The sequence below is a fragment of the Hylobates moloch genome, unplaced genomic scaffold (assembly GCF_009828535.3).
Source record: "Hylobates moloch isolate HMO894 unplaced genomic scaffold, HMol_V3 SCAFFOLD_1, whole genome shotgun sequence".
NCBI lineage: Eukaryota > Metazoa > Chordata > Mammalia > Primates > Hylobatidae > Hylobates > Hylobates moloch.
In genome coordinates, this window is record NW_026652276.1 from 173238154 (window position 1) to 173262515 (window position 24362).

A 24362-nucleotide genomic window follows, 5' to 3' on the forward strand; every position below is an offset into this window, starting at 1 on the left:
CATGATGCTGGGGAGCTTGGCGCCTGACCTAGAATATAGAAGGCACTCTGGGCAGGCCGCGCTCCGCTCTCGAAGGTACCTAACCCTCTGGGATAGATGCAGGAACCGATGGCTAGGACCCATTTTCACCCAACTTCTCGCCGCAGCTCTGACTAACCACACGCTCCTCCCCATTCCCAAGGAGCCGCTTTTTGCAGAACCAGGCAAACACTTACGCCAGTGCTTTGTAAAGGAATCTCATTGTCCACCCCGTGTCTTGGCAAAAGAACAGTGATCACACAGATTCCTACTTGGGCTCTTTCCTTTAATCTTCGGAGGCTGAGTTTGTCCAACTCAGGTATGCCGCAGCACACTACTTCATCTCGGGTCTCCTTGCCCTTCCGCAGCTCTTCATTGCTATCCAAGGTATTTGAATACCCCGGGGATGCTTACCTTGCAAGCTTGGGGGCCTATCCGATGTCTTTTGCTGTTGTGCCGAGAAATGGAATCTTTAACCAGAGTGGAGCTACCCAAGTTCTAGAAAATCATAATGTGATTGACTTAGTTTCACAGATTAATTCATTTTGCTTTTACCTTCTGAAATAAAATATACTGAGTTTCATTTTTAATTTTAAATACACTGTTTCATTTTTTTGTGGAAGGAAAGACCAAATGTTTACACTGACTCTGAACTAGTTATCAAACATGAAGATTTAGATTTCAAATTAATATGTCATGACAGGCCCCATTCCTTTGTTTCTCGTTTCTAACTCCTTTAGCAGTAAAGTTTGACCTGAAGGGAAGTGAGGCTACGTGTAACTGAATGTTCACTTTGTGTACATATTCATAAGTTTTCTACAGAAATACTGTGTTTGATTACAGCACAGCTTGCTGGAAGTGTTTCATAATATACAGCAGACGTACTATTCTAAGAAAAGTTCTGAATTTTGAAACGTATCTAGCCAAAAAGATTTTAAATAAGGGATTAGGAATTTGTAGTTGTAATTTCTGAAGGTGTGATAAAGAACTTTTTCTTTCATATATAAGTGCGATGCTCTGGATGATGTTAAAGTTTGCTTACAAGATAAAGTTCTTAAATTGAGTAACTAAAAACTACTCAGAAACCTTCGTTGTACTTTTTTTCTCCTTTTTAGTGAGTCTTGGCATCTCTTTAAAAGTTTATGCATGTTTAATGCATGTTGGTGCATGGAATTTAGAACCATTTCGCTTCACTCTTTTTCCTACTCTTGTTGTTTATTTCAATGGAAACAAGATGTTTCTGCAAAGATTCCTGAATTCTTGGATAGACAAAAAGTTGTGGGAGTGAAAAAATGAATGGAACACAGATTTGAGTATGTAGAAAAAAATCTTTTAAAATATGTTATACTGATAAGCATATGTACCCCAAATCACCAAAAAAACAGGTATCTTAAAATATGTTTGGCTTCATAATCTGTGGTATATATTTTAATGAAAGATTCCAAATTATGTTGCATTCAAGTTAATCTTGAAAGAGTGCATTTCTTAGAGTGGAGCGGGAGATACTGGCTGGTAAGGAAGATGTTTTAGACATTTGAAGTATTTCTGATAGCAAGAAGTTGTTCCAAGATTAAAAATTGACTATGAGTCAAAATAATTTTCTGGAGGAAAATTTGTAAGTAATACAAGTGGTGATAGTTTTTTAAGTTGCCATTAAAAAAATCTTTTATTTTTGTTCTTCTGTAGTTCTTACTCAGCATACCACAAATTGCAAAAGACTTTATAGATAAGTCTAGATAAATTTCACCATTAAAAAGTATTAAAATGCTAGACTAAGAAGTTCATATTTCAATCTGCATAACTGGCTTCCTGCTAAGATTTGTGACTCTAATAAGTAAGGAGATACAGTAAATAGTCCTAATCTATGGGAGATCTGTAACCTCCTTTCATCCTGACGTATAAAATGAATATATTGAAGAAATAATTTTGTGATGTTTCTTCTTTTTAATGGGGGGCAGTGGAAATATGGTCATTTTGGGAAGCAGCCAACAGCAAATTAAAGTACACTGGACGCAAAGAGGGCAATGTAGCATTAAAAATGAACTCCACTGCCAACAGCAGCTGAACAGTGTTTGATACAAAAGATCTCTTTTTAGTACTAATCATTGATTTGGGGTTGCTTTTAATGACATTTACTGTATATGAAAAGTTGCCACCATAATCTGAGGGTAAGAGTTAAGATAACTATGATGTTTTTACATCTCAGAAAAAAATGCCTTCTTACTAAACAAAATATAACATTTAAAAATTTTGTTAACATCTTTGTTGAAATATAATTTACATACCTTAAGTTCGGCCATTTAAAGTCCACAAATCAATGGTTTTACTATATTCACAGAGTTATGCAGTCACCGTAATCTAATTTTAGAACATTTGGTTCAAATATTTAAAAAGATTATTTTCTACATAGTCAAATCTCTGTTCCACTCATTTTTTTCAGTCCCACAACTTTTTCTATATCCAAAAATCCAGGCTTCTTTACAGGAACATTTTGTTTCCATTAAAATAAATAACAAGACTAGGAAAAGAGTGAAGCAAAGTGGCTCTAAATTCTGTGCTACCAACAGGCATTAAACATGATTCATCAACTGATGAATGGATGAACCACTTTTTGTTTGTCCATTCATCAGTTCATGGACATTTAGGTTGTTTCTACCTTTTGTCTATTTAAATAATGCTACTGTAAACATTTGTGTACAGGCTTTCAATTATCTTAGTATTTTAGGAGTGCAGTTGTTCGGTCATATGTTAACTCTATGTTTAACATTTTCAAAACCCGTCAAACTGATTTCCAAAGGAACTGTACCATTTTTACATATCTGCCAGCAATATGAGTTTCAATTTCTCTGTGCCTTTAGTTACAATAACAGTATAACAGCCGCTTGTTATTGTCTTTTAAAAAAAATACGGCCACTCTAATGAGTGTGAAGTGGTGTCTTATGGTTTTGATGTACATTTTTTTGTGAAGACTAAGAGTGTTGAGTATTTTTTCATGTGCTTATTGGCCATTTATATATCCTCTTTGGAGAAATCTTTATTAAGATCCTTTTCCCATTTTTTAATTAATGCACACATTTTAAAATTATATTAAAATTAGGCAATGGTCTGACCATAAAAAGGCTGCTTATGGAATACTGTTATGTTAAACTTCACTTACAGGATTTTAAATCCTTAGAACTGAGGTTTTCCCCAGAAAAAGATTAATGGAAACATCAATTGCTTTTCAGACTTGATTCTGCTTCAAAAGATGATTTTACACAAATAATTAAAAAAAACTTTAGTACACAACGAATCACTTTGTTTGGTATGCATCCACATTTCAGCATTTAGTAGTGGTCCTGAACAGAAAGTGGAAAACACAGCAATTTTCCAGGAGGTCAAGTCTGCCAATTTCAGGGATCTGCTGTGTACCCCAATTTCTTTGTTAATCCCTGCTGAGGACCTTGGGAAGCAGGAGCAGCACCAAAGCCAAGGCATGCACTGGATCCAAGGTTCTTTTTGTTCCAGTTGTGAGATTCCAAACTAGACCCCAGTGGATTGCAAGGATGACCAAATGAGAGCCCTGTTTAAAACTTCTTCAATTTTTAAAAGCAAAAGCAATTACAAGAAAATAAAACAATGCAGAGGGATCATGTGTGCTTTCAAGTGTCTTCATGTGCTCTTTCTCCAGGTTTAACCACCAAGGACTCTGAGAGCTGGCAGGTCTGAGTAACCCTGGTAACAATTCTCTTCACCTTATCAAAACCTGAGCTGAAACCAATGCATCAGCTGATGATGACAGCAGGGAGTAGCAGGGCTGAGGACCCAATATTCATTTCCCAGGCTGGTGGAGAGTGAGTAAATGAGATTCTAAAACTAAACAAGGGAGGTCAGAGACTCTTTCCAACCTTACCTGATGGCTTCTGGCCAAAGCAAGGAAGTGTCTTGGAAGGTGTTGGTTGGTGATGGTGCGAAAAGACACTTGAGGAGGAGGGAAGAAAAAGCAGCACCCCTTGATAAAGGCAGGGGAGAGAAGATATGGGGAAAGCCCTGAATTCCTCACCAAAGGCCAATCTCAGAGAGTAGCGGAGAGGTTACAATCTATGCTTTGGCCAAGGGCGGGAGTGGAGGAGTGGGGGTTAGGATGATGGCTTGGAGGGGGCATCATTTAAGACTTAAAGAAACCAGGGGTGCAGGCAAAGCACCCCACACACTAAGCAGTAGTCCCACAGGCTGCGACCTGAAACCTTCACATCTACTCTTAACAAGCCCCAAGGCTAGAGGGCTATTGCAAGGGGAGAAGGCAGAGACCCCAGACCATGTAATCAACAGCAAGGTGATTGTGTGATGTGTCTTTTCCCATATTTAGGAGGGTGAGTTTTATGAATGACTTTAAATATTATGCACTTAATGGTTATGTTTATTACTTCATACGAAATATTTTTGAGGGCCAGGCACAGTGGCTCATGCCTGTAATCCCAGTACTTTGGGAGCCCAAGGTGGGTGGATCGCTTGAGCCCAGGAATCTGAAACCAGCCTGGGCAACATGGCAAAACCTTGTCACTGCAAAAAAAATTTTTTAAACATTAGCCTAGTATGGTGGTGCACACCAGTAGCCCAGCTATTTGGCAGGCTGATGTGGGAGGATCGCTTGAGCCTAGGAGGTCAAGGCTGCAGCAAGCCATGATCATGCCACTGCACTCCCACCTGGGTGACAGAGTGAAACTCGGTCTCAAAAAAAATAATAATGTTTGAGGAACCATTCAATTTAAGCAGGTACTAAAGAAGAAATTAAGGGTTCTTCCTTACGGAAAGTTTTTCCCTGAGAAATAGGAACTTGGCAACTTTATGCAAAACTTCAAATGACTTATTATTAGGTCAATAAAAATAAAATAATGTTGAAGTGCTAAGATTGTTAAGCTTAAAGTTATTGTTATCATATTAGTGTTTACACAATAATGTGTCAACTTTTATTCAACATTATCTCCTTGCTTTTTGAGACAAATATATTTTGTATAAAGTATTGAGAAAGTCTGAGGTGTTTCCTGTACCTCTTCTGGGCTCTCAGTCTTATCTTGGTATAGAAAACCATTCAGGCTTAAGGGGCATCGTTTTTTTCCAGATAGAATTTTCCAGATGAGCCTATAATATTCTGGAATAAATAACAAACCATTGTTTATAAAATTTAGAACAACCTTGATAAGCCTCAAGATTCCATAGCAGGACCATTGCAATTCAGATAATTGAATGAGGCGTGGTAACATACAGTGCTGAAGGGGAGGTCTAGAAACTTAATTCTGTTGCTAAAAGACATGTGGTCTTGGGCTAATCATTTAAACCCTACTAGTTAGACCTCAGCATTCTCTTGGAAATAAAATTATTGCTCTCTGTTCTCCAGAATCCCTACCTATTTTATAGCTCTCAGAAACTCCCAGTGAGCTTCATAAGGTATCTCCAAGCAGAGTTCACTGTGGCATTGTCTCCTGCAGGGCAGAAATCCCATGAGAAAGTGTAGTCATGACAAGTGTGTGATTTACAGTCCACCACAGGAAACTTGTAGGATTCCTTAGAAAACAAAGTGGGTTCCACCATCTCTTGGGTCTGTTATTCCCTCTTGAGAAACCTTTCTTATTATTCTCCCTTTTTTCCTCTTCTCGGCTCTTCACTAGCAACCCAGGCTGACTACACAACCTGTTTCCTCAAAGATCGTTTTCACTGCCTGTCTTTTTCACAACCATTATGACCTCTTCTCAGCTGCAGTTTCACCCTGAGGCCTTGCGCAACTGAAGTTGTCCAACTGGGACAGTTAACTGTGCCTGGGCAACTTGATACACTTACCACAGGCTGCCTAATATTGTTTTCTTAGCATTTTAACTACTTTGGACTCTGCTTTGGATTGCACAAGGTTCACTTCTTTTTCTTTTTGTTTAATAGAAGCTGTTGTGTGATTAGTTAAAGAGGTAAAAGGCTATACAAATAAGTATTTATTGAACACTGTTCCTTGCCCAGCATTATGTTAAATACAGATACAAATCAATGAGACAATTCTGAATTTCCCAGTTTTCTGTTTCCATGGATATGACAGCTCATAGAAGGTGAGAGTCCTTAGGTATACTTCATTGTATTTTATGGTGAAGCAAGGATACTGTGAAAAATAATCATAAACTGTCCAAGTATGTAACTTCTATACACAGTGCATTTGACATTCTGCTTGTATAAATATAAGTACTGCACTTATGTATCTTTTCATTACTTATACAGTTCTCAATGCTATCCCTTGCATTAATATTTACTTTTGAATAAAAATCCAACATATGGCACATATCATTTTATTAGACATACATTGCGTGTCTCTAAGACAATGCCAAGCCAAAGTGGATGCAGCTTGAATTTTTATGTGTTAAAAAAACACACTGGATAAGAGCTTTTACCTCTGAGTTATAAGAATATAGGATTTTTTTTTCTTTGCACTCCTGCATTTTCCAGTGGCCTAACATGAATAATAATAATTTTATATAAATATATATGTATCTATGTATACATATAATTGTATGTTTGTGAATATGTATATCCATATTTCTAATGGACCTCAGGATATCATAAATTTCTGCATCCTGCCTTCAAAAGTGTTATGTGCCATTATCTCTAAAAGAGGTCAATCATCAGAAGCCCAGTAATATTAAGTGACTTATCTAGAATTATTTAAGCAGGAAGTGATGGAAGAGAGATCAGAACCAAGATTTATCTAACTACTAGTCTTGTACTTTTCCTGTTTAAATGCAAATGACAGGTGGAATTTTGGGACTACCCTTTCCTCCAGCATTATAGATGTGTGCTGCCTCCTTTATGTTAAAAATAGCATTCCAGAACTTAAAGTGTGTAATCCAGGTTTGTGTGTTTGTGTGTCTACTGTCCTTAGTCAATTTAAACATTTTTATCTTTTTTTGTATACCGAAGAATGTCTTACAGAGTAAAATGCTTATATTAGACTCAGTAATAATACCTTAAAGAAAATTATAACAAAAAACATTAGCAGCGGTTGCTTCTGGGTTATTGGGTAATATTTGTCTTCTCATTTACACTTTCCTATGTTTTTTCTTATTTTCTATAATGACTACTTCATAGTTTACCAAGTCATCAAAATTGATTTATTTATAAAAAGGAGATTGATATTTCTGAGTTCATGCTTTTTTCTTTTTCTTCAAGTAAGGAAAAAGTTTTATTCAACAAAGCCAAATATATATATATTTATGGTAAATATTTAACGTTATGTAGTGTTGCTTTTAAAAAATTTATATCACAGACTCCTTTAATAATCTGTTGGAAGTTATGAAACCTTTCCTTAGAAAAATACAAATATATGTAAAGCCACAAAATGTTTTGAAGAATTTCTGGAGGTTCACAGACCCCTGAAGCTCATTCATTTAAACCTCCAGTATTGCCGAAAGGATGGGCTATGATTTTTATCAGAATACTTGGGATGTTTGTGTTAAATGCAGATTTCCAGCATTGCCCCTGACTGCCTGAACTGGATGGGAGGAGTGGGGCCCAGGAATCTGCCCCTTTAATAAGATAGTCCTTCCCTACCCTCTAAGCAAATGGAATGCAAAGCAAGTAAGAAAATCTCAGGACCTACATGTCTAGAGAGCTCGTATTAAGAATCCTAAGTAAGAATAACACAAACTAAAATAATAGAGAATGTCCAGTGCCAGTCCTTGAAATTAGGATTCTGAGCAGGAGTTTGTTAGGTAGAGAATGGGAAAAGGGTGTGTCCAGCTGAGGAAAGGGCAGAGTTGAACAGGTGGAAGCATGGGCACAGTGGGAAGTATGGACTAATAACAAGTTTGCCTGGGAACCAGAAATAATTAAATAAAGGCAGCTAGAAAGGCTCATACTAATCACGATCCTACAGGTGTTGTGCCCAGGGGTGTTAGAGAGAACGCCACACTTTGAGACAAATTAAGAGTCTTTTATTAAGCCAGCGGCCAAAGAGATGGCTAACGCTCAAAATTCTCTCAGCCCCGAGGAAGGGGCTTGTTTAACTTTTATACCTAGGTTTACGAAGGAGAGGGGAACTCAAATGCAATAATTCTACAGAAGTAAAAACATGCAAGAATCAAAAAACAAATGGTTACAAAGAGATAAATAATTTAAAAGACAAATGGTTACAAGAAGAGCAACGGTACCAGGTGCAAGGCTCTAAAGCTTTCATTATAATTAGATACAGGGGGTATGCCGGGCACGAACTCAAGGCTTTATGTTATTATCTCCTTGAGAAAAATCCTAGGAACTTCATACATTGTTGGTGCTAGTACCTTATCAGTTAATTGGGCTTCTTTGAAATGCTGAGGATCTGTTTACACAGGTCAACTCCTTATGGAAGGGGGTTGGGTAAGGAGCCCTTAGTGTCTTGTAAATTAAGGGGTCAGTTGGAGTTTGTCCAGCTTTTCCAGCTAGAGAGAGTCTTATTTACATGAGAAGCAAGGCTAGGTGATTAAAGAGACAAGCAGGATAAAATTCAAAGTAACAAGTTAGAGTAAAAACAAGGTTAGGCATTTCACAGGAGCGGCATATAGAAGTCATGAGGCCAAAAATAGTGATGCCAGACTCAGGCTTGTATTGTCTTGGGAAAATAATACTTAAAGCAGTCTCAATAACATGTAGCTCTGTTAAGTTTCTCATTGTGAGAGTGGAATGGGATCCCATGGACAAGTATAGAAATAGTATTTACCTGGAGAAAAGATAGAGGCACTCATGAGAACTTCGGACTCTTCCAGAATTATAAAATGTTAAAAATAGAAGAGACTTTATTTATGATCTCTTTCAACTTTCTGAATTAAAAAAGTAAAATTCTTTGGAGTTTATCAAATCTTGTTTATTACTACTTGAGTTATTAATTCTGTAAAGTAAGATAACAAGTTAATACAGCCACCAAAAAGAACAAGGTCATGTCCAAGATCATGTCCTTTGAAGGGACATGGATAGAGCTGGAGGCCATTATCCTTAGCAAACTAACACAGGAACAGAAAACCAAATACTGCATGTTCTCACTTATAAGTGGGAGCTAAATGATGAGAACATATGGACACATAGAGGGGAACAACACATACTGGGGCCTTTTGGAGAATGGCGGGGGGTAGCAGGGGGAGGATCAGGAATAATAACTAATGATATTAGGCTTAATACCTGTGTGATTAAATAATCTCTACAACAAACCCACATGACACAAGTTTACCCATGTAACATACCTGAACATGTACCCCTGAACTTAAAATAAAAGCATAAAACAGTTATTATAATGCATATTTCCTTATTTTATGGTTGAAATGGCAAATAATGATGTGATTTGCCTCCAGGTCACACACTGGCAGAGCTGAGTTTAGAAACAGTTTTATTACTTAATTTCTTCTTTTCAAAAACATTTTAGAGACAGGGCCTTGCTGTGTCACCAGGCTAGAATGCAGTGGCACAAACATAGCTCGCCGCAAACTTGAACTTCTGGCTCAAGTGATCCTCTCACCTCAGCCTCTTGAGTAGCTAGGACTATAGGCATGTGCCACCATACCTAGTTAATTTAAAAAAAAAATTGTAGAGACGTGGTCTATGTCATTCACACTGTTCTTGAATCCCTAGACTTAAGCAATCCTCCCACCTCAACCTCCCAAGGAGCTGAGATTACTAGCATGAGCCACTCTGTCTGGCTAGATTACTTCTTAAATTACACAATGCCCAACCCAGAGCAGCAATAATTGTGTGTTTGTACATTGTACTATGTATCCGTAAGCAATCTTTGTTCAGATGTATGACAGTGAGAACAAGCATTGGGAAAGCTATAACAACAGGCTGAAGCCTAGTACCTGGCACCAGTGAAGGGGTGGGTTGCCCCTCCACACCTGTGGGCATTTCTCATTAGGTGGAACAAGAGACTTGGAAAAGAAAGAGACACAGAGACAAAGTATAGAGAAAGAATAAGGGGGCCCAGGGGAATGGCGTTCAGCATACGGAGGATCCCGCTGGCCTCTGAGTTCCCTTAGTATTTATTGATCATTCTTGGGTGTTTCTCGGAGAGGGGGATGTGGCAGGGTCATAGGATAATAGTGGAGAAAAGGTCAGCAGATAAACATGTGAACAAAGATCTCTGCATCATGAACAAGGTAAAGAATTAAGTGCTGTGCTTTAGATATGCATACACATAAACATCTCAATGCCTTAAAGAGCAGTATTGCTGCCCGCCTCTCCCACCTCCAGTCCTAAGGCAGTTTTCCCCTACCTCAGTAGATGGAACATACAATCGGGTTTTATACCGAGACATTCCATTGCCCACGGATGGTCAGGAGATAGATGCCTTCCTCTTGTCTCAACTGCAAAGAGGCGTCCCTTCCTCTTTTACTAATCCTCCTCAGCACAGACCCTTTATGGGTGTCGGGCTGGGGGATGGTCAGGTCTTTCCCTTCCCAGGAGGCCATATTTCAGACTATCACATGGGGAGAAACCTTGGACAATATCTGGCTCTCCTAGGCAGAGGTCCCTGTGGCCTTCCGCAGTGTTTGTGTCCCTGGGTACGTGAGATTAGGGAGTGGCGATGACTCTTAACAAGCATGCTGCCTTCAAGCATTTGTTTAACAAAGCACATCTTGCACAGCCATTAATCCATTTAACCCTGAGTTGACACAGCACAGGTTTGAGGGAGCACAGGGTTGGGGTAATGTTACAGATTAACAGCATCTCAAGGCAGAAGAATTTTTCTTAGTACAGAACAAAATGGAGTCTCCTGTGTCTACTTCTTTCTACACAGACACAGTAAGAATCCGATTTATCTTTCTTTTCCCCACAACTAGGAACCAGATAAACACCATGGTAGTGCTTTGGAAACACCGAAATTTGATAGCTCATGAGGAAAAAAGGAGTAATAGTATACAGAACGTTAAGTGTTTTCAGAAAATATGAAATCAATGAGTTGGATTATATTTGTGATAAGTGAAACCTAGACTTTGGAAATGACATTCAGGCATTAGGAATATTGGTAGTTCTAGATAAATGTCACAAGCCCATAAGCAAGTGAAAGTTTTTGTCCTGGTTAAATACCCTAATATGGTACATTTTAATTTTCTTGTTTGTTCATACTGTTGCCATCACGGTACTAAGTGCAGGAAATAAATTAAGAGAATAAGACTGATATGCTTTCTAGTCTCATGGAACTCACAGGCTAGACAGGGAGATAGCCATTAAAAAATGAAATACACAAATTTAAAATCAAAATATTTAACATGCTCTTCCATCTATTTCAAGGACACTTCCCACCATCATCTCCACCTGGCAACACTTATTCATCCTTCAGATTTCAGCTTATATGTGATCTCTTTAGTCTTCCTTTACCACCAAATACAAATTAATATTTTATTTCACCTAACAAACCTTTTTAAATGGCTTTTACCCCAAAGAAAGGCAATAACCAATGCTGGCAAGGATGTGGAGAAAATGGAACTCTTGTACCTTGTTGGTGGGAATGTCAATTAGTACAGCCACTATGGAGAATAGTATGGAGGTTCCTTAAATTAAAAATAGAAATACCACATGATCCAGCAATCCCACTGCTAGGTATATACTCAAAAGAAAGGAAATCAGTATATCAAAGAGATGTCTGCATCCAATGTTTATTGCAGCACTATTCACAATAGCTAAGATTTGGAGGCAACTTAAATTGCTTCCTAAGTGTACATCAACAGATGAATGGATTGAAAAATTTGGTACACAATGGAGTACTATTTAGCCATAAAAAAGAATAGGATCCCATCATCTGCAACAACATGGATGGAATTGGAATTGGAGGTCATTATGTTAAGGGAAATAAGCCTGGCACAGAAAGACAAACTTCACATATTTTCACTTATTCATGGGAGCTGATAATTAAAACAGTTGAACTTATGGAGCTAGAAAGTAGAAGGATGGTTATCAGAGGCTGGGAAGGGTAGTAGGGGTGAGGAGGTAGTGGGGATGGTTAATGGGTACAAACACAGATAGGATGAATAATATCTAGTATTTGATAGCACAAGGTTACTACAGTCAACAAATAATATATTGTACATTTAAAAATAAGAGTATAATTGGAATGTTTGTAACACAAAAAAATGATAAATGCTTGAGGTGATGGATACCCCAGTTACCCTGATGTAATTTTTAGGCATTGAATGCCTGTATCAAAATTTCTCATGTATGCTATAAATTATATGCACCTACCCACAAACATTAAAAATAAAAAAACACCTACACAGTGGGAAAATATATATTTTCTAATGATATATAAAATAAGACGGGGTCTCCAACCCCAAAGCCATGGGCCGGTATCTGTCCATGGCCCATTAGGACCTTGGCCACACTGTAGGAGGTAAGCAGTGGAGCAAGTATTACTGCCTGAGCTCTGCCTCGTGGCAGAACAGTGGTTGTTTTAGATTCTCATAGGAGTGCAAACCCTACTGTGAACTGTGCATGCAAGGGGTCTAGGTTGTACACTACTTATGAGAGAGAATCTAATGCCTGATGATCTGAGGTGGAGCAGTTTCATCCTGAAACCATCCTTCCCAGCCCCCATCCATGGAAAAATTGTCTTCCACGAAACCAGTTCTTGGTTCCCAAAAGGTTGAGGACCACTGAAATAAGGCTCTAATATCTAGAATATATGAAAAGAAACTCTTACAAATCAACAGCAAAAATACAAATAACCTGATTATAAAAATTGGCAAAGGACTTGAAAAGACATTTCTCTGAAGAAGATAGACAAATGTCCAACAAGCAGATGACAGATGATCAATGTCATTTGTCACTAAGGGACTGCAAATCCAAACCACAATGAGATACTGCTTCATACCTAGGATGGGTATTAGAAAAAGTAAAGTAAGTGTTAGAGAGGATGGTCTAGTCACAGATGTGAAGAAATTGGGATCCTTATATATTGCTGGTGGGAAGTAAAATTGTGCAGCTTCTATGGAAAAAATGGGCAATTCCTCAAAATGTTAACATAGAATTTATGGCCCAGCAATTCCACTTCTAGGTCTGTATACCCAAGGAATTCAATAGGCACTCATTCAAATACTTGTACAGAAATATCTATTGCAGTACTAGTCACAATAGGCAACAGGTAGAAACAACCCAAATGACCATAAACAGATAGATAAACAAATTTTGCTCTATCCATACAATGGAAAATTATTCAGTCACAAAAGGGAGCAAAGTATTGATACATGCTACAACATGCATTTGCCTTGTAAATAATACAATAAGTAAAAGAAGCCAAGCTCAAAAAGTCACATATTGTAAGATTCCATTTCTACGAAACATCTAAAGTAAGCAAATCCATAGGAACAGAAAACTGAGAGGAGAGTGGAACGGTGAGTGACTGCTAATGAGTATGCAGTTTCTTTTTGGATTAATTAAAATATCCCAGAATTAGATATTAGTGACTATTGGTCAAATTTGTGAATATATTAATATATTTTTAAAACTACTGAATGTATAACCAAAAGGGTAAATGCTATGATGTGTAAATTATTTCTCAATTTCATAATGAAAACATATTATTAAATATAGGCATCTGCAAAATTTTTGTTTCTGTTTCTCACAACATTCTTATTTTTTAGTTTTAAAAATACAAGATAAAATAATTTCAAATTTAAGCTGGCTAATTTCCAAACCCATATTTATAAACAATCTGAATTTATAGAAGGATGCGATTTCAACAGTAAATTTAATTTTATGGAAAAGAGAAAACTTTTAGGAGAATAAAAGGATGTTCAAAAAATAGAAAAAAAGCAGCCTATATATCTTAAAGAAAAAAGCCACATTTTACAGATTTTGAATCTGTAAAATACAGGTTTTGGGCCAGGCGCAGTGGCTCAAGCCTGTAATCCTAGCACTTTGGGAGGCTGAGGTGGGCAGATCACGAGGTCAGGAGTTCGAGACCATCCTGGCCAACATAATGAAACCCTGTCTCTACTAAAAATACAAAAAAAATTAGCAGGGCATGGTGGCGGGTGCCTGTAGTCCCAGCTACTCGGGAGGCTGAGGCAGGAGAATGGCATGAACCCGGGAGGCAGAGCTTGCAGTGAGCCGAGATGGTGCCACTGCACTCCAGCCTGGGGGACAGAGCCAGACTCTGTCTCAAAAAAAAAAAAAAAAAAAAAAATACAGGTTTTGAATATTCTTGATTCAAGAGATAATTAGTTAATAAAAATTTTTTTGTTAATTTTTTTTTGAGACAGTCTTGTTCTATCGCCCAGGCTCAAGTGCAGTGACACCACATACCTCACTGTAGCCTCAAACTCCATGGCCCCACCTGGGACCATACGTATGCAAAACCACACACAGCTAATTTTATAAATTCATTTTTTTCTAAAACTTGCTTGCAGGACAAAATAAAAATTTTAAAAATATATTTTTTGTAGAAACCAGGTTTCCCTATGTTGCCCAGGCTGGTCTCAAACTCCTGGGCCCAAGTGATCCTCCTGCCTCAGCTTCCCAGTGCTGGGATCACAGGTGTGAGCCATAGTGCCTGGCCTTAACAGAAATTTCTAAAACATCAAAAGATACTTCTAAAACCAGTCATTCATGAGCAGTTTTGCCAAACCTTTAGAATCCATGTTGGAACAAATTTTCATTTCAAAAGGAAGTTTAAATATAGAAGCAGCCAAGTCATTTTACCAAATATTCTTCTGAAAGAGTATAGAAATCCTATTTCTAGGGAAACAGAATACTGAACTTAAATAAATATTTGTGTTCCAAAGGGCAGTCATAACTTAATGATTCTCCTTAAATGATTAACAAAAACATTCAATTTAAAGTCAACTTGTTTACAACAGAAACTTGAAATACATTTTTTTTAACAGAACAGGGAAAAAATGTTCACATAAATACTAACCTGAGCTGCCATTACTGTCTAGCGATAGAACAGAATTCAAATGAATTACCATTGGTAGCCTAGTGAATTATGGGAGAGAAAAAGTCCTCCCACATCTCCTGAAGAAGGGGAGCTTCAACAAACTTCACTAATTTGAATGAGAAAGACTGGAGAGATTTGTATCATTTATCTCCATATATAACATTAATAGAAAAACACTAGCAACATATAGTTAGTTACTTGAAATAGCCTATTTCTGTAACCATCCAACAGGTTCTTTTTGCCCACCACACAAACAAAATCAACTCACAGAGACCATGGCATTACAGTAAAGAAAGACTTTGATGCTGGTGATGCCATGTTGGAGACAGAGTTATTACTCAAATCAATCTCATTCAAGGCTTTTAGGTGAGGGCTTTTCAAAGGTAGTTTGATGGGCAGGGGGCTAGGGTATAGGGAGTGCTGACTGGTTGGGTTGGAGATGAAATCATAGGGAGCAGAAGCTGTCCTCTTGTTCTGCATCCCTTCTGAGTGGGGTCACAGGAGTGGTTGGCCGATCCAGGTGGAGCCACTGGTCAATAGACTTGCCAAAAATCCTGGAAAAAAAATCTCAAAAGGCCAAACTTAGGTTCTACAATAGTGATGTTCTCTGCAGGAATAATTGGGGAAGTTGCATATTTTGTGACCTCCAGAATAATGGCTGGTTTACGTCTACACCTTAGCAGAATTCAGGCACCTCTGTCCTCCTAGCCTGGTGTTCTCTCATTAGCTTTAAGGCAGTTGTATTTTGGAGAAGGGCTATTATCATTTAAACTATAAACTAAATGTCTCTCAAAGTTATCTTGACCTAAGCCCAGTAATAATTAAGGGCAGCTAAAAGTAAAGTGGGGGTTGGTGAAATCAGATCTGTTTCACTGCCATAATTTTCTCACTGCTCTAATTTTTGCAAAAGCAGTTCATTTTGACTTTCATCTAATTATTGAGCCTGATATCATAAATATATTAAACATTAGTGATTTCTGACAGCGTGATGATCATCAACATCTTGGTCCTCAAATGTCAGTGAGACTAAATAATGCTTCAATCCTGTTGGTGTCACTGAGATTGAAGAAAGGAAGAAACCAGTCAGACAGGCAGTTAGGGCGGGTCCTTGGTTGAATTCTTTCACACAAAAGAACAGCCTGCAGGCTCAGATAAGGGAACTTGCACAGGGGGGCTTGCCTAAGACGTGCCCACAGCTGCACAGATAAGAAAGGGTAAACAGGTGACTTGGCCAGACAAGCCCACAATGGAAAATTCCATCCCCTAACACATGCACAGTAAGGGGAACAAAGCAATATGGAGTAACTCAAGCTAAGGGCCTGCCTGTGCACTAGGAGGACAGGGTGGAGCTACCAGAAATTCATGCCTTATGCAGATGAGATGTCCAGCTATCATCAGTTTCTTATAAAAGCCTTTGCATTCAACTATAAAAACAGCAACCCTCTTCCAGGCCCCCTCTTGGTGGTGGAGAGCTTTCTTCTTTTGCTTATTAAACTTTTGCTCCAACCTCACCCTTTGTGTCCATGCTCGTTAATTCTCTTGATCCTGAGACAAAGAGTTCTGGGTGATACCTCACAGTGAGAGACTTCTACATTGTGGTGCATTGGCAAGACTAACATTTTGGTGCATTGGCTGGGAAAGGAAAGATCAGAAGAATGAGTAGGAGTGGACCTCCAATTCTACTTTCATTTCTGAGGCTTTTCACCCTCATTTAAAAAAGTTAAACAAAACACTGGGCCCCTATCAGCCAGTTAAAAGCTTTTAGAGTGGCTTCCAGCCTTACAAGACTCAGGGGACAGGCTTGCTTTAGAGGACTTTGTCAATCCCGATTGCCCTCCTGTGGTGGGAATGTTGGCTCTGTTCCAATCCAGTTTCCTTTCACAGAGGACCTAGCCGTCTATGGGATTGGAAGTGAGAGACAGGACTAGCTGGATTTCCTAGGCTAAGCATTCCTAAGCGTAGCTGGGGAAGGTGACCGCACCCACCTTTAAACATGGGTCTTGTAACTCAGCTCACACCCAACCAATCAGGTAGTAAAGAGAGCTCACTAAAATACCAATTAGGCTAAAAACAGGAGGTAAAGAAATAATCAAATCTTCTACCGCCTGAGAGCACAGGGGAAAGGACAATGATTGGGATATAAACCCAGGCATTCAAGCCGGATCAGGCAACCCCCTTTAGGTCCCCTCCCGTTGTATCAGAGCTCTCTCTCTTTTCACTCTATTAAATCTTGCAACTGCACATTCTTCTCGTCCATGTTTGTTCCAGCTCGAGCTAAGCTATTGCTCACCATCACAGGCCCGCCACTGACTCCCACCCCTCTGGATCCAGCAGGTGTCTGCTGCGCTCCTGATCCAGTGAGGCACCCATTGCCACTCCTGATTGGGCTAGAGGCTCGCCATTGTTCCTGCATGGCTAAGTGCCTGGGTTTGTCCTAATCGAGCTGAACACTAGTCGCTGGGTTCCACAGTTCTCTTCCGTGACCCACGGCTTCTAATAGAGCTATAACACTCACCACATGGCCCAAGGTTCCAGTCTTTGGAATCCGTGAGGCCAAGAACCCCAGGACAGAGAACAAAAGGCTTGCCACCACCTTGGGAGTGCCTCCCCCATCTTGGGAGTGCCTCCCCCATCTTGAGAGTGCCTCCCCCATCTTGGGAGTGCCTCCCCCATCTTGGGAGCTGCCCACCACCATCTTGGGAGCTCTAAGAACAAAGACCCCCCCAGTAACACAAGGAGACTCTGGGCAGCTGAAGACATCTGGTTGAGGCTACACCTCGGGGTTACCTGAAGACTCCTGGATTAACTCTGGCCCCCAACAGCCCATCAGGGTATTGGCACCAGAACTTCCAGACTTTCCTATCACATTTCCTTCCTTTCTTTTCATGGCTATCATATCTGCTATCCCTTCTTCGCATGCTATGTTAAGGGACTTTGTAAAGCCTGGGGAGATAATCTTGTTGCGGAAAGTTAGCAAGTGCCTTAGTAACCAGGAATGTAACTCAAAAAAATTGCTGCTTCTGTGATTTCCTTGAGATGGGGGAATTTCAATATTTCAGTCTAGACTTTCACCTATTAAGGGCTTTCTTGTCCCCTAATAATAAGCATTCATGGCACTGTGTGGGAGGATATTTTACCCTGAGTGAATACCCTCCTCTCCATTTGGGTTGTTTTTTCTCAGTGTAAGAGCTCAGAACCGCCCAGTGAGTTTAAGCAGTTCCTTTATAAGACAAGTTAAGTTTTTCTTGCTAGGAGGCATATTATGCGGACAGCCTATTAAGCCCAAAACCTCTCTTTCTAACCTCTGCTTGGAAAGTCAGTTTTTCCCTAACATTTCAAACCCTACGGCTCCACCTAGTGGGATGGGATTTTTCTCTGTGGGGAGCCTTTTCAGCCCTTTGCCCCAAAACTCTAGTTCCCTGATTCCTTTCCCTCTTACATCCCTCTCCCAGTAATCAGTCCCTATGGCCTATTTGTAATCAGAAAATCTCCCCTTTCAGCAGCCAGGAGGAAGCTACTCTAGCAAGACAGATTTTAGCCTCAGTGCTAAAATCATCAGAGGGAGGATGGCCAGTCAATTCTTACATTATTTTGAGGCATTTGTTCTGCATCCAGCTATATTGGCATCTAAGTGAGAAAGGGATCTTATGTTTAGAAGTCAATTGGTCCCATTCTCTAGGAATTCATAACTTTGCCTGGGTGGTAGTAAGAGGATGTAAGGGATAGATTTAAGACACTCCCCCCTTTAAAGGGCCTTGCCCAAATTCAACTACCATACAGTCTCTTTTGAGCCCCTGGGGTACCCTCGGAGACTTATGGGCCAACTAAATCTAGGAAATCAGCAGGACAGAGAGCTAGGGTCTCACACAGGTAAACATGGCTACTCCTGCTGACTAGCTCCTCCAGATCTATGGGTGAAGGTCATGCTTGCATCCATGGGTGGCACCTATGATGGTTGCCAGGACCCAGAGGAAATGGGAGGGAAGAGGAGAATGGGGATGTCCTTTCTGTCTTTCCACTCTGGGTCACTCCGAAAGGAGGAAGGAGGCTTCTTCTCCCCTCTTTCCTAGATAGGTAACAACCCATCTTCAAGCCTGCACTCCCCTTGAGTGCAGCCTGGATCTTCTTTAAACCTTAGACCCTAAAGTTCACTCTGGGAAAGCCCCAACATCACTCACATATAGAGGCCTTCCAGGATTTATCCCAAGTATTTAAAGTCTCCTAGAAGGATGTGATGTTACTCTTAAATCAAACCCTAACTGCTGCTGAGAAACAGGCAGCCCTACAGGTAGCAGAGAAATTCAGAGACAAACAGCATGTCTCCTATAGCCAGTCAAAAAAGAAAGCCAGTCAAAAAGGGAAAGGGTGAGAAAGAGACAGAATCCCCATTCATAGTAGAAAGAGAGACAGTGTCTCTTAAACAACCTAATTGAGACCCCAGTGATACCTTAGATAAGTGCAAATTAAAACATTTTCAAATGTGCATATTAGAGGGCTTATGGAGGACCACAGCCAAGCCTCTTAATTACTCCAAACTTTCCATGATAGATCAAAAACTAGATGAAAATCCCTTAGCCCTTTTGGAAATGCTGAGAGAGTCTTTAGTGAAACACACCACCCTGTCTCCTGATTCAATTAAGGGAAAAGGTAGAGAGAGGGGTATCTTAGAATGGAATGCAAGCTTGGGACTCCATAAGCTTGCAGTTCAATCTAGCCTGGTAAACTGGTCAGTTACAAGCTTTGCTGCAGGACTCCATCTTGTTTTACATTTTGACCTATAACCACATGGCAGCACTTTGTTTTAGACTCTGCCATTTTACAATGGCAGCCCAGATTCAGTCCTAGCTTGGAGAATGAATACTTGCAAGTTAATAGCTGTGTGACTTTTGCCATTTGCTGATTCTCTTCCCCTCCATGAACAACTTCTAGCTCCTTTCTTAAATCTTCGTTCTCTGAGTTTCCTTTAAAGGTTCTAGATTTTGTAAAAGTGTAACCACACAATGGGTTCACCCTGCCTGCTGCCTAGACAGAGCTGATTTATCAGGACGGGGAAATTGCAATGGAGAGGGGGTGATTCATGTGGGACTGGCTGTGCAGGAGATGGAGTTCTGTTATTGCTTGGGTCTCTCTCCCTGAGAATTTGTGGAGCAGAGTTTTTGAGGATGGCTGGTTGATAGGGAAGGCCAGTGAGCTGGGAGTGTTGATAGGTCAAGTCAGAGATAAAATCACAGGGAGTTGAGGCTACCTTCTTGTGCTGAGTCAGTTCTTGGTTTGGGGTCACAAGATGAGATGAGCCAGTTTATCAGTCTGAGTGGTGCCAGCTGATCCATCAAGTGCAGGGTCTGCAGAATATCTGAAGTGCTGATCTTAGGAGCAGTTTAGGGAGGGTCAGAATCTTGTGGCCTCTAGCTGCATGACTCCTAACCCATAGTTTCTAATCTTGTGGCTGGTTTCTTGGTCCTACAAAAGCATTTTGGTCCCCAAGGCAAGAAGGGGGTTTGTTTTGGGAAAGGGCTATTATTGTTTTTGTTTTGGACTATAAACTATAAGTTCCTCCCAGAGTTGGTTCAGCCTATGCCCAGGAATGAACAAGGACAGCTTGGAGGCTAGAAGCAAGATGGAGTTGGTTAGGTCAGATTTCTTTTGCTGTCTCAGTTACAATTTTGCAATGGTGGTTTCAAAAGCCACTTACCACCCCTTTGAAAGTACCTCGTACACTCATGGTTAAATCATAACCTTAATTGAGGCTTCTTGGTTTCACCTGTTAGGTTACTTTTGGTAAAGTTCAAAAACCAGAAATGTTAATTGCTTAATGTGGCTGAAGTCAGGTAATATGAGATTTAAAAGGATTTTCTTAAAGAGTGCTCAGCTTAATTAAAACTGGATATCCAATCTACAGGTATATGTACAAGGCCTTTATGTTTTTCTCTTCTTGGATCTTGTTTTTCTGGAACAGGTTTTTTTCTCAGTCAACTGAATTCTTTTTCTCCACTTTGTCTTGCCACTCTTAATGCATGCATGAGAGGCCCTAAGATAATTTCTGATGGCCTGGGACTCCTTGGGAAAAAAATGAAAAGGCACCACAGATTCTATTTTGGGAGAAACCTCCATTTTCCTCGTGAAACCCCAGGAATTAGAGGCAGGTAGATCCCTCTCAAAATCTGTTTTTGTCCTCCAGAAATACCTGTTTATTAGACCGTAGAAACTGCATGCTTTCCTAGCCCTGCTCTTAAACAGCACCACCCAGAGGCCAATAATTCAATTAGGTGATTGATGAACAAAAATATCTAATAAATACTGGATCTGCTTCTGTTTGCTTGTGTAGTTATATATGTGTTGTGTATGATGCCTATAAAAAGAGCTCTAATTGACTGGCTTAAAGAAAAATAAGTGCTTAAATCAAATTTTTTAAAGGAAATATAAAAGCTGTAATGCATTTTAGTTCACATAACTTTAATCTTTAAGAAATAAAAATAGTTTTAAAAATAATTGGTAAAATGCAGATGTCAAAATGTAAATAGGTGGCCTAAATCATGTAAGTCAGATACTAGGTTTGCTAAATGTTTCAAGGTTGTAAACTGCCTGCTTTACAAGTTGGTAAGGGCTGGGCACATAGAAAATTAACCCCACCCCTAACTATGCTGGAAAAATCAGATGTTATCTGTGCCTAGTACATAATCAAAACAATGTACCAGTTTTACATTAAAGTTAAAAATTGCCAAGAGTTACCATTATAACATGTAAATGAGACTACTAAAAATAGGTTTACATGAAAGGTGTGTAAGGACAGTAAAATGTGTTTGTGGTAAAAGAGTGTAAAAAGACATAGAAATGTAAATCTTGCCTAGGGATAAAGGATTGTTTTAAAACCAATGTAAGAGTAAAATTTGGCTTTCTCTCCCTTGTACAAGATTTTCATGTAATAGTGAAGGATAATGAAAATTTTTTATTTGCCTTGCAGATAAAACTGCCAAGGAGAAGAATGAGAAGACAGGAGATAAACTGTTTGGAAAGCTGAATCTTCCCTCTTAATGAGTAAACGTTTTTGCCTTGTCTTAAAGTTTCTGGGTCCTAATTTTGGCAAAATAAATAACTTATGGTAATCTGGAATTGTAGTTTGTAATATTAAGTGTTTTGAACCTCTAACATTTACTTCCCAAAATCAAACTTCAGTTTCAAAATTGTCTTTCTTGACTCCTAGCTTTTGGATGCTACAGAAGGCCCCTGAAGCATCCAGAAGAGAGGTAAACAGGATTATTTAACATGTTTAGGTACAGGGGATTGGCCAAATGGTGTTTAGTGATCTTCAGGTTATATTTTAGTGAATAATATTAATATATTTTCCAAAATTGTATGGAATTTCTAAAATTCTAATGTCTGAGTGTATGCTAGAAATCATAATTAAGGTTATTATGTTAAGTTATTATAAACCACAGAAATAATAAAATTTGTCAGTCATGTTCTTGACTAACTACCTTGGACATTTCACCATTCAAAATCATCTTGTTTTAATCCTCTTTAAAGGATGGTTTATAATCAGCTATAGGACTTTGACACATGCTCTCAAATGCAAGTTTCTGATAACTTTGGAGATCATGACATTGGAATAAAGGAAAAATGTACAGGACTCATGAAGAGCTAAAATATTAATGAATATCAAGCAAAACAAGAGTTAACAAAATGGACTTTTTAACCTTTTTGCTTAAAATGTTGCTGATCCTTGTTTTGTTTTTCAGAGTCAAGGAAACTTATTTTAAGCTATTTACAGCCTTTAATAATTATATAAGGACAGGGTAGAGCTAGCAGAAATTCATGCTGTATGCAGATGAAATGCCCAGCTATCATCAGTTTCTTATAAAAGCTTTTGCATTCAACTGTAAAAATGGCAACTCTCTTCCAGGCCCCTTCTCAGTGGTGGAGAGCTTTCTTCTTTTATTTTTTTTTTTTGAGATGGAGTCTCACTCGTCACCCATGCTGGAGTGCAGTGGTGCAGTCTCGGCTCACTGCAAGCTCCACCTCCTGGGTTCACACCAGTCTCCTGCCTCAGCCTCCCGAGTACCTGGGACTACAGGCGCCCACCACCACGCCCGGCTAACTTTTTGTATTTTTAGTAGAGACAGGGTTTCACTGTGTTAGCCAGGATGGTCTCAATCTCCTGACCTCATGATCCTCCTGCCTTGGCCTCCCAAAGTGCTGGGATTACAGGCGTGAGACACCGTGCCCAGCCAAGAGAGCTTTCTTCTTTTGCTTATTAAACTTTATTAAACTTTTGCTCCAACCTCACCCTTTGTGTCCATGCTTCTTAATTTTCTTAGTCCTGAGACAAAGAGCTCTGGGTGATACCTCAAAATGAGCGATTGCTACATTGTGGTGCACTGCAAGACTGTAACATCCCTTAAAGGCAAAAAGTAAAAAAAAATAAAGAAAAGATACAATTTTTCAAGAGATAGTGATAAGAAAGAAGGATATGGAAGAAATGAAAATGAGTGGGTGGAATGCCAGCAGCACTTTTCTTAAATGCCACTGAAGGGAAAATGCACAGAGGACCCCCACCTAGCAACTTTTAAGTATCCCCATTAAACCACTTGACGAAAAAACACCTCGAAAAACATACTTCAGAATATTAACAATGATGATTACTGAGTGGTAAAACCATGTGTGATTTCTTTCTACATTTTCATATTCTCCATGTTTTCAATAATAAGACATTTTATAAGTTAAAGCTATCAACAGATTGGGTAATTTTTTTTCTTTTTTTTTATTTTGAGATGGAGTCTCACTCTGTTGCCCAGGCTGGAGAGCAGTGGCGCGATCTCGGATCACTGCAAGCTCCGCCTCCTTGGTTCATGCCATTTTCCTGCCTCAGACTCCCGAGTAGCTGGGACTACAGGCGACTACCACCATGCCTAGCTAATTTTTTGTATTTTTTAGTAGAGAGAGAGTTTCACCACGTTAGCCAGGATGGCCTTGATCTCCTGACCTCAAGATCCACCCATCTCATCTTTTTTTAAATTATACTTTAAGTTCTGGGGTACATGTGCAGAACGTGCAGGTTTGTTACATAGCTATACACGTGCCATGGTGGTTTGCTGTACCCATCAACCCATCATCTAAATTACATATTTCTCCTAATGCTATCCCTACCCTAGCCCCCCATCCCCCAACAGGCCCCAGTGTGTGATGTTCCCCTCCCTGTATCCATGTGTTCTCATTGTTCAACACCCACTTATGAGTGAGAACATGTGGTGTTTGGTTTTCTGTTCCTGTGTTAGTTTGCTGAGAATGATGGTTTCCAAATTCATCCATGTCCCTGCAAAGGACATGAACTCATCCGTGTTTATGGCTGCATAGTATTCCATGGTGTATATGTGCCACATTTTCTTTATCTGGTCTATCATTGATGGGCATTTGGGTTGGTTCCAAGTCTTTGCTG

At 39.4% G+C, this 24362-nt stretch overlaps 1 long non-coding RNA gene across 1 annotated transcript; it reads left to right on the forward strand.

Annotated features, from left to right (window-relative positions):
- Positions 1–288: 288 nt before the first annotated feature.
- Positions 289–24362, forward strand: LOC116814145 (uncharacterized). The gene is made up of 4 exons (XR_009208937.1): positions 289–405; positions 3689–3851; positions 21891–21964; positions 23698–24362. It is a non-coding gene; the product is annotated as an uncharacterized LOC116814145 (long non-coding RNA).